This window comes from Triturus cristatus, chromosome 3_1 (assembly GCF_964204655.1).
Source record: "Triturus cristatus chromosome 3_1, aTriCri1.1, whole genome shotgun sequence".
In the NCBI taxonomy this organism is placed as follows: domain Eukaryota; kingdom Metazoa; phylum Chordata; class Amphibia; order Caudata; family Salamandridae; genus Triturus; species Triturus cristatus.
Window position 1 is genome coordinate 874,512,308 of NC_140583.1, and position 18,084 is coordinate 874,530,391.

Genomic DNA, 18,084 nt, shown 5'->3' on the forward strand with positions numbered 1-18,084 from the left:
GAGGCGATACGTTGGTTCAGAAGAACTGAGATGCAGAGTTTGTTATCGAGGCTATCATTGACAACGGATGCGAGGGCCTGCACCGAGGATGTGTCATGCAGCGGAGGTTGTGATGGCCTGCGATGCAGGTATGTGTGACAGGTCTGACCCACGCAGCACCTGCGATGCGTCAGTTCTGCTCAGGTTTGCGCTGCGGAGCAGAGGAGATGTATCATTTCCACTTGATCACAGACACTGGCAGAACCCTTTAAGCCAACTTCCAAAGATCCAGGACTGTGGTGGCACCACTTGGCAGGGTAGACTCACAGCTGTCAGAGTCTGAGTGCAGGTGCAAGGTTGCTGGAAGCCTGTTGTGTATCTGAGACTTCAGATCAGGAGGCCAGCAAACTATCCCCTGGAGTCACTCTGGGGTCCTGGGTTCAAGAGATGCAGGTATAGTCCTTCTTACCCAGGCAAGAGGGCATCAGGCAGCAGGCCAGCACAGAAGGGCAGCAGTCCAAAAGAGCAGCATTCCAAAAGAGTGGCAGTCTTTTCAGCAGCACAGCAGTCCTTTTTTCCTTGCAGTGTATCCACAGGTGTACTGAAGAGTTGGTGTCTGAGGTCCAGTATTTATACTCAGTGGAGCCTTTGAAGTGGGAAAAATCTTCTAGACGAATGCATTTAAAGAGCAAAGTTGCCCTACGTTTCTGGCCATGGCTCCAGACTAACTACAGGGGCCCTGCGCCCAGCCCCTTCCACCCATCCTGCCAGTGATGGCCCATCTATACACTTCCAAGCTCCCTATTGTGTGTGGCTATCTAGAAGGAATACACAAAGCCCAACTGTCAATCACACCCAGTCATGTGACCCAGAGACAGCTGCAGGCACCAAATGGCTAAGACAGGAAAATGCCAACTTTATAAAAGTGCCATTTTAACATTGGATTTAAAATCTAACTTCACCATAAGTTAGGGTTTTTCCTTACAGTTTCAAAGACACCAAACATGAACTGGTTACCCATTTGGAAATTAAAGCTTATTAAATGTAATAAGGTAGTTCAAATGCTATCCCATGGGAGAGGAAGGCCTTGCAGTAATGAGAAACGAATGTAAGAGTTTTTCACTACCAGAACATGTAAAACTTAAAATGTACATGTCTTGCCTTTTAAATACAGTGCACCCTGACGTCTGGACCGTGCCCTGGCCTACCCTTGGGGTGACTTATATATATTAAAAACGAAGGTTTGGGCTTGGCAAAAGGTTTATTTTGCCAGCTCAAAATGACAGTTTAAAACTGCACACACAAGCTGCAATAGCAGCCCTAAGACATGTTTAAAAGTGCTATTTAAGTGGGTGGCACAACCAGTGCTGCAGGCCCACAAGTAGCATTTAATTTGCAGACCCTGGGCTCAGGTAGTGACACTTTACTACGGACTAACAAGTACATTAAATATGCCTATTGGATATATAAGCCAATTTTAACACATTTTAAGGAGAGAACTCCAGCACTTTAGAACTGTTTAGCAGTGGTAAAGTGTACAGAGTCATAAGGCCAGCAAAGAGAAGTTAGCAAAACAGAAGGACTGAATGCAAAACGTTAGGGGGAAAACCAAGCCAAGGATGCCAGGTCTAAGACCAATTACTTATTTTAACACATGGAAAACATTTACATTTTTCACTCTACTTATTCACCCATGTTAACATTCTGCCAATTCACAAGAAAAGGGGCTGATTTTAAGGTGCTCATTATGAGCTGTTCGGATTTATGTGCGAGGATACCAGGTAATGAGAATTAAAGTTTCCAGCTAGTGTCCTCACATCTAAATCCAGCTATGCCTGATGCCTGGACCTGCCTGTGATTTTACCAGGGGTTACTCTGCACTCTGTACAATTAGCTCAGTGTTCTTCCACATGGTAATCTCATTTGCAGGAACATTGGGCCAAGTGTGACGGGGCAGAGTGGTATCACCTCTAAGGATAATCCTGCCTTAAAGGTTGGGGGTTTACACTTAAGGTTTTAGCAAATATACTCTTTTTGTGGTTATGAAAATAAAACATGCCATATATTCTAAAAATCAAAGCTATGCACGTATGTGCCTATCTAAAATTGTGGATGTTAGTGAATACAGACTATGTTGGGACACTAAGGGGCATATTCTCAAGCCCCTATCGCCACGGGAACGTCACTTTTTCTGACGTTCCCGTGGCGATAGGGTCAGCACCTTATTCTCAAGACAGCGTTAACCCACTTAACGTGGCTTTAAGCCACATTAGGTGGCTTAATACTGCCTTGAGAATAAGGCCCTTTCACGCTAAATTTAGCGTGAAAGGGGCGTGCAGTGGGAGTTGCAATGGGCGTTCTACCGCAACACCCATTGTGATTGACTCTGCCACCTATTATCAAGGGCGGCGATAATAGGTGGCAGCGCCGAACTGAAGACCAGAAAAATCCTGACCTTAAGTTGGCGAAACAAGGAGAAATGCTTTATTTCTCCTCGTTTTTGCTTTTTCCATGTGTGCTGCCTTGTGCAGCACACATGGAAAAAGCAAAATTCCATGGTTTGTTTATGTACAGGAGGGTGTCTCTCCCTGTATATGAACAAACCTTTTCAAAAATGCCATTTTGTAACGTTGATGTATGCTGCACGAAGCAGCACACATGAAAGTTAGAAAATTGTATTTTAGGATTGTTTATGTGCAGGAAGGGGGTCCTTCTTGCACATAAACAGCCCTCCCCTGCACACAGACACCCTTCCACTCTGGTGCAAGGATGTATGCGTTGGCGCTAATTAATATAATATATTATATTAATATCCCCCTATATTAATCTCATCCCAAGTTACCAACCTCTATGCCACACTCCCTTGGAACACCCAAGTCCACCCTATACCTTAAAATTGTAACTGTGGAAAATCTACACTACTGACAGATTTTTCCAGAGTTGTAAGTAGGAAAATTTGAGTTTTTGAATGGTAAATCATTTTGCTAGATAGATTCCTTCATAAAATGTTTGCGGTCTTAAGTGTTTAGTTTTCAAAATAACGGGCTTTCCAAAAATGCTGTATGTAATTTCTGATTTCCTCTTATTATTGACATGCTAAGTAAATTGGTATCAAATGGTGTTTGGATGTTAAGGGCATGACTATATTTTCAGTAAAACATTCTGACGAAATGGCCCAAATGCCCTCTACTGGTCACAGAGTGCACCTGCCAATCATGAATGAATGAATTAATGAAATACAACGTATAGCGCGCTAAATAAGCCCAAAGGCATCAAGGCGCTGGATACAGAAACAATATGCAGATAGACAAGGAAACGCTCAAACAAGCCCCACAGGGAACAACCAGGTCTTTAAAGACTTTCGGAAAAGAGTATGTGATCCTTGGCCCGAGAGTTCATCAGGAAGAGAGTTCCATAAGCTGGCTGCGGCAGTTGAAAAAGCTCTCCCACCCCATCTCAACCTTTTAAACCTCGGGACAATGAGGAGATTCTTACTTGCAGACCTGAGGTTCCTCAAGGGGACATAATGCTGGAATAAGGTCTTAATACCCATTGGGCCAATGCCATAATAGGCATTATGAGTGAGGCAAGGAGTTTAAACATGATTCTGCGCTCCATAGGGTGCCAATGTAGCGAAAGAAGGGAAGCTGAGACAGTGTGGTGTTTAGGCAGGTCCATCACCAGCCTTGCAGCAGCATTTTGCACCATCTGTAGGCCCTGCAGCTGTCCTTTGTTAATGCCCAGATACAGGGTGTTGAAATAATCCAATCTGGACAGTATTAATGCAACAACAACATGTTTACGAGCTGCAACAGAGAGGAATCGTGAGATTTTCCTAATAATCCTGATTAGCCCAAAACAGGTAGCCACTATATGGTTTCAAACATTGTTTATGCACTTCTCTACCTGCGGGTGCAAGATCTCTACGCCAGAATCTCTCCTTTCTTCTGCACTCCTGTCTCATCTTCCGCAGTCTATCCGAGAACCAGGGTGCGGAAGGCCTTTTTCTAGCTGAATAGTGACATTGTTTAGGAGCAAGAGTGTCCGTGACTGCTAAAAGCTTTTGTGAAAGCTTGTCTGCGGCTAAATTAGCACTTAGGTATTCCGGAAACTGAAAATCTATAAAAAGGTTAGCAACGTCCTCATTGCTGATCCGGTTAAAATTTAGTTTATCCGCCGCTCTAACCTTTTTAGGATGGAAGTTCTCAGCTACTACTACCCTTAAATTAAAGGGAATTGCAAAGTGGTCTGACCAGGCTAGCGGGAGGGGCTCTCCCAACCAAATCCGATGGTCACTGGAAAAGATCCCATCTAGAGTATGGCCCGCTACGTGAGAAGGAGAATTAACAAGCTGTGAGAAGCCACAGCCGTTCATGCTTTCCAGAAGGGTTTGTGTATCGAGGGTAGCATTGTTCTCTAAGTGAAAGTTAAAGTCCCCAAGAAGAGTGAAATTTGCTCTTTCTAAACAGGGCTCCACCCGGTTACACCAATCCTGACTAAAGGGTGCTCTAGGACACGGCTGTCTGTAACATAGGACACCGGAGAAACTTTCTGTGGGGGTCATATTTATAGAGAAGTATAGTGCCTGGAAATTGTCAGACGGAGAGGAGAGTGGTTCAGAGCGACAGTTAAAAGTATCCCTGAACAAAATGCCTAGACCCCCCCCACGTCGTCCTACTCTGTCCAGTCTGGTGAGGCAATATCCCAAAGGGATAGCCTCTACAAGGTCAGGCCCAGAATAATCATTGGCCCAGGTTTCAGTTATAAAAACCCAATCAGGATTATGTTGTAAAACAAAATCCTTAAAGGCAACATTGTTTTTGATCAGGGACCTGGCGTTAATAAGAAAACCCTGCAGCGGCTTCCCAGTTTCCACAGGGGTAACTATGTTTTTGATAGTAAGCAAACACTTTACCCCCTCCCCTATAATGCCAAAATCGCACTTTCTACATGAAGAGGGCCCCATTCTAGAGAGGGTTTTGGGGTAAAAAACCTGCTTACAGGGCTGTAAACTAGCCAAACGCAGTTTCAAAAGTTCCTCCTTTGAGTACTTTGTCCGGACAGTGGATCGCAGCGGAAAACTATCCGCATCCCCGGCACCTGGCGCAGACTTAGCGCGGACGGGCGCCGACGGGCTTGCCTTTGGCGCGCCAACGGCGCACCCGCTGCACGCTTCCACTGCGCGGAGGACCGGACATGCTGTTTAAATAGGGTTGGCTCAATAGAGCGCTAACCACCCTGTCTCCGCCCCTTGCCAGCCGGGAGAGGAGCAAAGGAACCGCCTACACCCTCCACTCAAACGGTATGGACCGCTGTGGACCGGGGTGCACGGCGGGGTGCAGGAAGTACAGCAAGTGAGGTAAAGAATGTGCAAATAGCGCAATACAGTTCTACAAAAGTATTAAAAGTCCTCAGGCAGTGTCTAATTTACAAACAAGAATGCCCCCCACAAGCTTAATTTAAAATGCGTCCAGGCAAGCCTGCAGCCTGCGGCCTGAGGTGTGATTGGAGTGCGAGCCCATACCCATTTTCAACTTCACTTGGTTATTGTAGCACGTACATCTTCTGAAGCCATTCATAAAGTTCTTCATGCACTTATTGCATAAAAAACAAACGGAAGATGCAGGAAGGAGTAAAACGTATCCGCTTCATGAGAAACTCTTACTTGTTGTTTTACGTCCTGAACAGTAAGAGCCCCATAACAAGTTGGCTGATAAAATGAGGCGGTAAAATCGGACTTGGTGTTACTATTACCGGCTAGCATTACCATTCCATGTACAAACCAAGGGGCATATTATCAAGGACGGCGTTAAAATTATTGCCGCTAAAGCGGCGATAATGGGCTTGATAATATGCCACAGAGAATAGAACATGGGCTTCTTTATGAAAACCCCATCCAGGGGTCGGATCTCCCCTCCCTGCTTCCCCCCCTCTTCCAACCTGTTATGCTCTGCTACCTCAAATCACCACTGACAACTTCTGTTGGGTGCCTGAAAAGGTCGCAGTTTATTCATATCACAAAAACTTTATACAATCGTAATGCATTGTTCATGGTCATGTACATAATGCATGGTTAATCTTGCCCCAGCTCTATCAATCAACTGGGAGGGGAGGGAACCCTTTCTGCTTCCGGGTTTAGGCTTCAGCTTGCTACCGATTGGGCGGGTCTCCGTTTGGACCTGTCCGGGCCGCAAGTGCCGTCCCGCTCGCCCTGTGACCTTACAGGGGCCCTCCCTTCTCCCCGAGGCCCCTGCCGGCTGGCATCCCAAGGGCCTTTCTTGTGTATCTACTTTAACTTCTTGTGACTGGGTCCTTTGTTTTTTGTCTCCCTCTGAGCCCCTGCCGTGAGGCATCCCAAGGGTCATGGGGAGAGTATTGTCTCTAATCCTTGTTGGCGGCGTGCCGCCCTTTTGGCTCCCTCAGTGCCCCTGCCGTGCGGCATCCCCAAGGCATTGCGAGAGCCTCTCATCTATCTTCTACTGGGTTCTCCCCTTTCTTTTGTTAACTTAGTCTGCCTAGCTCCGCCACGCTCCCTATGGTTTTTCGATCAGAGGGAGCTCCCCCCTCGCCGACTCCTACCCCCGACTGTCATAGGAAACCCCTCTGTTCCAGAACCCCCACGATGTTCAGCAGGAACATATCCATACCCACTCCCGTGAGGTGAACTCCGTCTCCGCTGTGATACCCCGGGGATCTTAAGTTTATGAACCCATGCCGCACGAAGCCCCAACCATTTGCCTTACATACTTTTGCCATGGTGATATTAAGTTTTTTCCTAGACTTTTCCACGGCCCCCAGGTCAATCGCCCCCCGCCAGGTGCTCCGCACGATGATTTCTGAAAAAATTATGTCCGCGGGGCGTGTCATTCTTGCTAATGCTGTGAGGCCCTTCCGCATGTCTTCCAGGAGTGCCTTTCGCCCCATTGTTGCCAAGTCATTCCCGCCCAAGTGGACCACCACTGCGTCTGGCTTGCTGCCCCGCCGTTGCGCCTCCTGCGCCATGGACAACAGCTCTCCCCATCTCATCCCGGGGCGCCCCCACCATTCTATGTCGGTGTCCCGCAGCCAGATACCGCCAAAGTCCCGTCTAGCCGCTGCCCACCGCTGTGCCCGCGTAACGTACGAGTGCCCCACGATCCACACCTTCTTGCGTGCAGCATCCGCGCCTAGGAGAGAGGGGAAAGGTGGGGGGGGGGGGGGGGGAGGGGGGGGCTTAGAATGCTGCTGGGCGAATGTACCGCTTGTACGCGCCGGATGCCCACCGCCCTATCCCCTTAATAGCGCCCCCCCCCATGCCCAGCCCTGCCGCCGTCGTTGCCGCCCCGATCCTGAAGGAGTGTGACCCATATTCCCGAGCGGGGAGGCCCAACGCTTCCAATGCCTTCCTCATTGCCGCTATAAACTGAAAGCGGCTGAGGAAAGATCCATCTCTGTGCTGAAATAGCGGCCCCGTCCTCCCCTGCACGCTCTCTAGGTGCCTCTTTAGCAAACATACCGGGCAATGGTCTTCATTGTCCGTGCAGCGCAGTCTGGTCCATGCTCCCTTGCCTGTCTGGTCCGTCTTGGACCTCCTTAGTAGTATGTCCATGTGCTCCTCCTGCATGACCACCCCTTCTCTCTGTATGCATGCTGCTCCAGCCTCTACCACTGAGGGGGCTACCACCTCGCTGACCCTATATGCCCCGAAGAAAGCTACTGCAAATGCCGCCCGGAACAGCTTAACTTCACACCTCGAGGAGCATATCCCGTCCAGGGCCCCCAGCATTGCCTGCAGTAATCTGAAATGGATGGGGCGCCTTGCATCCTCCGGTGCCTGCTGCAACCTACCCCACCCTTTCATGGCCATGCGGCATTCAAATGCCCCTGTTTGATCGGCCTGCCCTGCCAATTTCGTGTAGTAAGCTACTGCACTTAAATGTGCTTGTGCCCAAGATTTTGATTTCCCTTCCTGGAAAGCCCACTCGATGAACTCCAGGATGTCCCTTTTTGCGGCCAATTGCCCCTTCCGCAGGCCAGCTTTAGCCCTGAACGTTTCCCAGCATTTCCGGTACCGGCTGTTGGTCTTTGGGGCCAGTGCATTCTCCAGCAGCCATCTCAAACCGCTTCCACCCATGCCCACGCTTCCTCCGGCATCGGGGTCATCTGCATGTCTGCGCCCGGAGCTAGCTTCCTGAATCTGTCCCACTGGAAACGAGAAATAGCATCCGCCACTAAGTTTTCCACGCCCGGAATGTGCCTGGCCCTTACTGCAATGTTCCCTCTCAACTGGCAGCCCACTAACTTTCTCAGCAAGGCCGCCACTGCTGGGCAACGCGCTGTTCCTGTATTGATCGCCTGCACCACTGCGTGGTTGTCTGACCACAAAGTGATCTGTCTATTCGCTAGTTGGGGGGCCCAGATGTGGAAGGCTACTACGATTGGAAACAGTTCTAGTAGAGATATGTTTGAGGTTAACCCTGCTGTGCGCCATGCCTCCGGCCAAGCCCCTGCCGACCACGCCGTCCCCAGCAGGGCCCCGAAGCCGTAACCCCCTGCTGCGTCAGTGTAGAGTTCCACTTCACAGGCCAGAGCCCAGGGGGCCCGCCAGATCAGGGTGCCATCGAACTCTGTTAGAAAACTCTCCCATTGGACCAAGTCGTCCCTTACTCCCTGCGTAATGCGAACCCTGTGGTGTTTTTGTGCCAGACCCCTCGTGAGCCACGCTATCCGCCGGGCAAAGGCGCGTCCTGCGGGGATTACTCTTGTGGCAAAGTTCAGTTTCCCCAGTAGCTGCTGTAGCTCTCCCAGGGTCGCCTTCTTCTGCTGCCTCAACCTACGTATATCGTTGAGCATGTCCGCTATCTTGTCAGGTGGCAGCTTGCATGTCCCTGCCACTGAGTCTAGCTCTATCCCCAGGAATGTCAGTTTTGTTGTGGGGCCCTCGGTTTTCTCGTGGGCTAGCGGGATCCCGAGCTCCTGCGTCAGTGCCCTGAAACTAGCGAGGAGGTTGGTGCAATCCTCTGTGCCTGCCCTACCCACGAACAGAAAATCGTCCAGGTAGTGGACCCGCCCTCCACTTGGTGTCCGCTGCCCCAGTTCCCACTCTAAGAAACTGCTAAAAGCCTCAAAATGTGAACATGAGATTGCGCAGCCCATGGGGAGGCACTTATCGTAGTAGTAACCCCCATCCAGTCTAAAGCCCAACAAGTGATAGCTGTCTGGGTGCACCGGTAGTAGCCTAAACGCAGACTCTATATCAGACTTGGCCATGAGGGCCCCCGCCCCTTCCTGTCTAACCAGGTCCACAGCATCGTCGACCGAGGCATAGGCCACCGAGCATGCTCCCTGATCCAACCAGTCATTGACCGACTCCCCCTCTGGGTATGATAGATGGTGAATCAAGCGGAATTTGCCTGGCTCCTTCTTGGGGACTATACCCAGCGGGGATATTATCATGTCCTCCAGTGGCGGAGTGGGGAAAGGGCCTGCCACCCGGCCCAGCCCCACCTCCTTTTCCACCTTCTGTTTTGCTACCTCAGGGGCGTCTTTGACCGATTTCAAATTAGTGCTCTCCCGCGCCCCCTTCGGGCCGCAATATGGGATGGGGAAACCTTGTGTAAACCCTTCCGCCAATAGTTTCCTGTCTGAGTGTTTGTGGTACCTGTTTAGTAGTTGCAATAGCCTACCTGCTCTTATGGGTGTGGGGAGCGCCTGTCCCCCGCCCCCTTCCCCCCCGGCCGTCCCCGTTGGGGCCTGCGCCTCACTTCTATTTCTTTGGGTCAGCTTTTGTTTTTTCTGCTGCCTGCCCTGCGTGACGCCGGCATCGTACTGCAGGGTGGTTCCCCCCGCAAGACCCGCACTCATGCTTGAATTTGCATGCGGCCCCCCACTTGCACTCGTCCTTGTCAAACTTCCAGCATGTTTTGTTGGATTTCGTGGCTGTTTGTCCCCTTCCCTTGTGGTCCTTCCCATACCCTTCAAATTTGCCCTTACTCCCGTAGGGACGAAAATTAGCCTCCTTCACCCCCACTCCTTCTCTGGCCGCCACCATGTGTTTGGAATAGCCCTCCATGTCCTGGCAGTCCCAGCCTATCGTTGGCCATACCTGCATTTTTTCCCTGAAGCCCTCGTCATATTGTAGCCATGCATTCCCCTGGAACTGCTGCTGCGCCTCGTGCACCTTCTGTTCGTATAGGATCAGTGCAGCTGCGCACTCTGGAAATTTCTCAATAAATACGCACGCTAATGTCCTAAAGGCTTTCAACCAGTTCTCTATGCTTCTTTCCACCCTGGGTTTCCTGGGGCCCCTCCTGTCCTCATCTTTCCTGTCCTGTGTGGTTAGATCCAGGCCCGCCTGCCTTACCTCTAGCAGGGAAAATATGTCTATAAATTCCTTCCTCCAGATTCTCTCCTTCACCGTGAGTGGGATGAGGTTTGCCAGACCCAGCAACCTTGTTGTCGTGGGAGGGTCGCTTGGGGATGGGCGTATATACTCGCTTGCCGGCTTGCCCTCGCCGACCCCGGCTGTGGCTGCGCCCTCCCCTGACCTGGCCTCAGCGTGCTCCTGTCGTGCTTGCACTGCCTCCGCCCCCTCTCCCTGGCTACCCCCTGTGGGCTCCTCATCCGCCCCCCCGGCTGCTTGTGGCCCTTGCTTGGCCGCTTTGTCCGCCGCCAGGCTCCTTGCTGGCCCCCCTGCGTTCCAAGGTGTATTCCCTGGGAATGGCACCCCACTTCCTGGCCATTGCCACCAGGGTACCCAGGGTGGAGGTTGCATTGCTCCCCCCGGCCAGGCCTCCAGGCCTGCGCCTGCTTGCCAGGGCGATGGTGTCTGCCATGGCCCCCCTCCCGTCGCGCTGTGCGTGTTACCTGCCTCCACTTGTGGCCCCTTTCTGTTTTGTGGCCCTAGCCCCCCCGGCTGCACCCGAGCGCTGCGTGGTAGTCCATGCTTACCCAGGGTGCTCTGCGTGGGTCCTTCTGGCGGGGCCGCCGTGTTGGCCACAAACCCCTCGCCCTCGCTGCTCTCGTCCGAGTCCGAGCTGTCCACCTGCACCGCTGGTGGTTGGGTCTTCCTCCTGGATGCTTGCGACGAGGTTCCCTCTTTGTTTGCCCGTGTTTTGTTTTTGTGGGGGGGCGCCGTGTTGGCTACAGCCCCCCCTGTCTTTGCTCTCTTTGGTGGCGGCGAGGGCACCTGGCTCCGTCGCCTCCCTTTCCCAGAGGGGGCTTCTTTGATCTGCTGCTCCATCCAGCTCCTGCCCTTCAGTGCCACCAGTGCCCTTGCCTGTTCCAGCATGTCCAACAAATCCTCGTCCATGTCGTCCTCCTTGCGTTTCCTTGTGTCTGCTGTCCTCATGGCTGGCTGCTCCTGTGGTTCCCTGAAGCGGGCTGGGGGCTGCCTCTTCCTTCCTGTCGCCCCTTTCCTGCTTGCCATCCTCTTTCCCGGTTTCTCCTTTATTGCCGCTGCAACTTGCTCCAAGGACGTGTACTGTCCCTTTAAGGGGGCGCGCCCCTCTCCAACTCCCTCCCCTCCGCCGGTGAAATTGACTAAGGCGGAAGCGTGCTGGAGCGAGGCGTGCTGGAGAGAGGCTGCCCGCGTTGCGGTGAAGCCGGGCAGCTCGCTGTTGGTGTCCCGGGGAGAGGCGCGCTGGCGAGAGTTGCTGCGAGGTAGGTGTTTGCCCTGATATTCGCCGTCCCCGGGGGTCCTTTAGTGCTGGCTGCCTTTCCCGCTGCCTGCCTCCCCTCCGCCTTCCCGCCGCCGAGGATACCTGGTCGGAGACTCAGCAAGGCTCGTGACCTCTGCTGAAGCGTGGCTGCTCCTCCGCTGGGTACTCCGCCGTCTGCGTCCTCGGAATTTTTTCGGCGCCAAAATCCGGTCACCGCTGCCGCCGCCGGTTCCTCCGGTGATCCCGCGCCGATTTCTTCCTTGCTCGCCCTTAGCCCGGGGGGGGAATTGTGGAGACCTGCCCTGGTGACCCCCCTTTTATTCCCCCCCCTGGCCCACGAGCGCGACCCCTGATTGGGGGGGGGCTCGCTCCCGCCTTCGGGGCCAATCCTGGCACCCGTCGGCCTAGCCCTTAATTTACATTCCTGTGGGGGTTGGCCGGGGGAGGGGCGCCGCCCCCGGACGGCGTTTTGCCCGGGCCCCTATCGGGTCCGGCTTCGCCTACCCGGCCCGGGCTCTTTCTCTGCGGCATATTATCAAGCCCACTATCGCCGCTTTTAAAGCGGCGATAATTTTAACGCCGTCCTTGATAATATGCCCCTATTTGAGTCCTGAAATGGGGACTAACAGTCAAAACCCGGAATCCACGTGCCATTTACTGCATGTTTGTTCTGAAATTCCATATTCCACCTGCTGCTAGCAATGGACAATGTGAGGAGTTGCAAAGGCGATTTTGTTGGGTGGAACTCTGCATCCAGTGACATTTGTTATGATGCGGGGTGATAACTCCAAAGAAAACTTGTGAAATTACCAGTCTGCACAACTCAAAATGAACCCAAAGTATTGCTGTTCCAGAACATAGTACTGCGCTATCTATCATGTCTATGCCTGGCCAATACAGGTTTTTTTGGGAGGTTGGACATTACAGCATTGCCCTCTTTACGGGGGGCCGTAAAATTTATTTTTCGTACTGTTCGTCGCGTCAGGCTTCGATACAAAATAAATAAATAATGGGCCGCACAATACAGGCGAAAACTTCCAAGGGTGGGAGGGTCATTGGTTATTTGTTTTTCTGAAACAAACCTTTGTGTTTCAGAAAAACAAAAAGTTTTGAAAAGTTTTGAGAATGGCCGTATAAAACGAACACACTTTTTGTACATTGAAAGGTTCATTTCAGTGTACAAAACGAAAGTTTAGCTAAATTCGCGACCCCCACCTTCACCCAATCTGCCCACACCTGGTCCCATTCATAAACAAGCGTGCTTTGTGATCTGGAGCAAACTGAATCCTGACGGATATCCAGGGCTTTAAGTGGGCCGGGTCTCACAGGGTCTGAGCACCGGCAGTTTTTTTAAGGGGCCACGAAACGGGTCTCTATCGGGCTCTGTTTTGTGCCCTGGCTGTGACAGCAGGCACATCAATGTGCGCGTGGTGAGCGTTGTAGAGGAAGGGAAATCCTATAAAGATAGTCATTTTCACTCTGGATTTCCCTTCTCTTTTTGAAACTCAGGAGCAGCAACATTGTCGTGGTGTCACCAGGGCTTTAAGTGGAAGTTTTTTTCAATATTATATACAACAAGCCATAGTTGCTGCTTAGTTATCTTATGCAACTAGCAACCAATGACAAAGTCAATATTAGTGACTTGTAGGTATGATGTTACTTGTTGTATCATATATCTGGATGCAGTGACAGAAAGAGTAAAATACAAGTGGGGCAGCAAACTTGTGCTAAACACAGATTTTTAGCTTACGTGTCTTTAAGCCAAGCCCTTAATTACATTGACCACGCCCCTTTGAGAGGCCCCCCCAGGTTTTTCATCCCACTTAAAGCCCTGCGGATATCCCTATGGTTTCTGTGTTACTGATTTCACTCTTCTGAGCTTTCACAAGGTGGCTGGTGAGAGGCCTAAAGACAGCTATGTGCTCTTTGCATTCCTGTCTGCATGTAGGGCTGTGAGTGGTAACAAGGGGAGGGCAGCCCTACGACCCGCACAGATTGTAGGACCCAACACGTGCTTTCCTAATAGAAAGCAGGCCAGACCTGTTAGTTTGTGGTCCAGGCAAAGGTACAACACCACTAAGTGGCATCAAATGTGGAAGAGGTGTGCTGCAGCGGCCAGGGTGCCTGACTCTGGACCACGCGGTTCACTGTTCGATCCCCAGCACCGGCGGCAGGTTAGCCCAGAACCATGTGACTCTGAGCAATAGCTTGCTTAATCCTCCCGAGGGCCCCCAGAGGCAGGTTAGCCCAGCACCATGTGACTCTGGGCAATAGCTTGCTTAATATTCCCGAGGGCCCCCAGAGGCAGGTTAGCCCAGCACCATGTGACTCTGGGCAATAGCTTGCTTAATATTCCCAAGGGCCCCCAGAGGCAGGTTAGCCCAGCACCATGTGACTCTGGGCAATAGCTTGCTTAAACTTCCCGAGGCCCCCCAGCGCCGGGACACCTCTCCGGAGGTAGCTGTGCGCTTTACAAATCCTGGTATTTCATTTCAATACTGATTTCTTCTCTTTCACCAGCATGACCGCTTGCTTAATTACCAGCAGCAACTTAGATAGGAAAACAATCAGGGCTGCGCCAACATTTTGGCCCTCAGCTTCACTTCTGGCACGCCTGGGTCAATGCCTCTTTCAGAAAACTGACTGTAGATGAGACTGATGTCAAACCAGCAAGTTTAATGCGGGAAGAGCAGTAATCCTATCAATAATAGAGAATGAGGAAAAGCACTGCAGAGTTTCTGCGCAGAGTGTGGGGGTGGGAGTGAGTTGTGGGGAGGAATAAAAGCCACCTTTCTGTACATTACTAATAATAAAACTACCATTGATAAATCCACTTTCCCCATTGATAGTTTTAGATATGTTTGGGATATATATAGGATGATAGCAGGGGAGGAGCATCACCGCACTTAAAATCCCCCCAAAATCCCAGAGATTAAAAATAAAATGGTAATTTATTACCATTTTATTTTTCATCCCCTCCCCCAAACAGAGCATCCAAATGGGGGATGGGCCGATACTGAGTGACAGCAGCAGGGAGGAGGGTGGGCTGTCTATGTGTGCACTGTTCAAAATGTGCATGTCTTTTTGGCCAGCTGTCTTGGAACGGCCAGCCACACAAACACACTTTAAACATCTCTAACCCAGCTGTCTTTAGACAGCTGGGTGAGAGCAAGTGCAGACCTCCAGAGCGCTGTGGAGCGGCGAGGGAGGCTGCTCCCTCCAATCAGGGTACTGCTCTCATGCTGCATGAGAGCAGTGCCAGGATTGGTCAAGGGAGTTGCTGCATCCAGTTCCTATGGAAAGAAGAGGACCGGAGAGGAAGATGCTGCGTTAGGATATGTTTTATTTATTTACATTTTATTTTACATGTGCACCTGCCCGCCTCCCCGTAAATGCCAGGCGCCACTGGATGATATACCAATAAAGGCTCAGACCTTGCTCAAGCCACACACGAGGATCAGCTCTGGCTTAATGTTCTGGAAAAGAAATCACCAAAGTCTATTGAAGTCTGTCAGTTAGGAGAGGCCATACTGAGACCGAGTAGAAGTCTGATCTCGAAGAGACAAACTATGCATCCTTAATGCTTTACTGCCTGGCTCAGCTTTGTAGTTACTAAATGCTTATGTTGCATATGTAAAATGTGAGGCAGTCACTGGCTTGGCGCTAGCTTGGTTCTGCCACAGGCTCGCTAGCAGAAAGCCATATCCTAGTTAGACTGATTTGACTTCAGAAGGCATAAGAGTACTTCAAGACCATTGCCACAGCTGTGACTCACAATGTAAAGATAACTGAGTAAGGGGGGCCTATGTTGGTATGGGGGCTGTGAATATGTGGCCTTACAGCCAGAGCTGCTGATTTAGGAACTGGAGAACCAGGTTTGAGTTAGGCGATGGCTCAACATCCTGTGATTCTGGACAAATCCCTTAGGGGCATGTTTACAAGCCCCTTTGCACCGCTCTTACACCAGGAAACGTGGTGCAAGAGCGACGTCACTTAATAATGAGATATATAAAGTTGCGCAAGGCCACCTTGCATGGCCCTGAGTGGCTTCATAAATCTCGAGTAATGTAACGCAGAGCAAATCTCGGCATTGCATTACTCTATGCCAGGGAGGCGTTTCCATGGGTGTTGCATGGGTGTTCCCAGGCAACATCTGTGGATTTTGAGGCATTCCCAGATTTACCAGAAGTGGCAGATCTGGGAATGTAATCTTTGAAATTTGCCCACACACTCAGTTGATTTCACCAGGTCTGAGGCCGAGGTGAGTAAATTACTCGCAATGAGGTAGCGTGCAGTAAGGTAGCACTTTCTGATCCAAAGTGTTTCTAAATGAAAGAATAAAGCGCCCCGTCCCACCTGGGGGTATCATCCCTTAAATGCACAGCTGGATACTGAGTATTGGATGGTTATTAGATTTTTCAGTTTTTTAACAACAACCGATGTAAAAAGTTCCTTGGTTTAATCATTTATTTTAAGAAGTTTGTTTCATTCAGAAATTTCATCTTTCAAGAAATTATAAGTTGTTTCATATGAATAGCATACCCGCAATTGTAATGATGAAGTACATCAAATTGTATCCGTCATCCCAATGCATTGCGGGCAGATGTTGCCCTTCATCAGGGGAAATGAAGTTGAAGACTTGTGTTCTCGACTTGCGTCTCTCACGGACTCCGTTAAGGTGGACACCATAGGTGCAACAAGGAGAAATGTCTTTCTTTCTCCTTGTTTTTTCCTCTTTCTTTGTGTGCTGCATTCTGCAGCACACACAAAGAGGAAAAAGCCTCAGGGGATTGTTCTGTGCAGAAAGGTTCTCCTTACTGCACAAAAACAATCCTGCATGCAACGGAGGCAGCCTTGCACCAAAGTGCAAGGCTGTCTGTTTGCTGCAAGGCTGCCTGCATTAACGCTGGGCTGCCAAAAGGGCGCCAGGGCAAGGGAAAAGCAGGAATGCGCCATATTGACTTAAATACGGCAATTGCCTGCCTTTTGCTTGTCAACTTGTTGCATTGCACTGCCTGTCTTGGCCATAAATATGGCCATTATTCTCCCCGTGCCATGCATAATTTAACTGTTGTTCATGTAAAGCGCTCCAGTACTTTCGGGTCGATTTCGAGCGGAAAAAAAAGCGAAAAAAGAAAAAAACGACATCAACATGATGAGAGTTTTCTAATTCAACACTAGTGTAATCTGCAAAGTCAGTGTTTCAGACACTGTTGAAAGGTTAGTAGTACATTCTATCAGGAATGTAAGTCTCTGGATTAAAAGTGCTACCAGCGTTTTTCTAGGTAAGTAATGTGGGGGCATATTATCAACAGCCAGCGATAATTATCGCTGGCCGAGCTTAGCGATAATTTTGTTATCGCAGGCTATCTCTGGAATTTATCGCCCTGGTAGCGCAATATTAACAACGTGTTTCTCCAGGGCGATAAAAATTCCAGAGATAGCGAGGTTATCGCCGTTTTGCAGGGAACATCGCTGGTTTTCCAACGATGTTCCCTGCAAAATAGCGATAACCTTGCTGATACGACCCACAGGGTCGTATCAGCATAATCCACCCCAATGTTTGGGATAGGTAAGTCCTGCATTCTAGCTAAAATGCTGGGGCAGCCTTGTAAATGTCGCAATGTGAACATCAGCGATATTTGCAAGGTAGTCTATCCGGAGTACGCCCAGTGACACCCACTTTGCATCTCATTAGAGATGCAAAGGGAGGCGTTGGGAAAAAAGGTGCTAACATGCGATTATGCATGTTAGCACCCTCTTGTAAATAGGGCGATCATTTTATCTCCGCTTTTTTGGCTTTTTAAGCCAAAAAAGCGGAGATAAAGCCCTTCTAAAAATGACCCATGTTTTTTTTTTACCTCAAGAGTACCTCATTCTCGCTAGATTGTTGATGCTGCTGCAGAGTTTTTTTTTGTGTACACTAACTACAAACTCAACTCCTGCATACTGGCAGAAAACAAGCCACTCGGTCAAAATGTCAAGGTCATTTGCACAAAGAAAGCACATTTGATAAATGCATTGCCAAGGAAATGTATATAATGTTGTTGTGACTGCAACCCATCCAGTGCAGCTGACACAGATTCGCTCAAATGATAATAAAAAAAGAGATCTCACTCAGGGACGTTTTAAGGATTTTGGGGGCCTAGGATCGAACGTATTTTGGAGGCCCCTGTTCAGAACAGCCTTGAATTTATGATCCAGTTTCAGCTCTTTCATGTCCTCTTTGACCTGGTCACTGACAGTGCAATTGCACACTGCTCCAAATTCTAAATGTGTTTACATCTGATATTTAGGAATAGTGAATTATTTTTTTCAATATTGTAACACAGCAGCAGCTCCCTAATATTACTGCAAATAATCTCTGTGACATATGAATATGTGCGGTCCTGTTTTGATCTAAAGGAATGAAACATAAATGCAACTTTTCTCTGCAAAATGTCTGTAATAGACTCTCACACGTCAC

At 50.0% G+C, this 18,084-nt stretch overlaps 1 protein-coding gene across 1 annotated transcript in view; it reads right to left on the reverse strand.

The window, feature by feature from the left end:
* The window catches only part of KLHL41 (kelch like family member 41), an 82,199-nt gene that overhangs the window by 18,975 nt on the left and 45,140 nt on the right, over window positions 1-18,084 (reverse strand). The gene's annotated exons all lie outside the window — the stretch shown is intronic.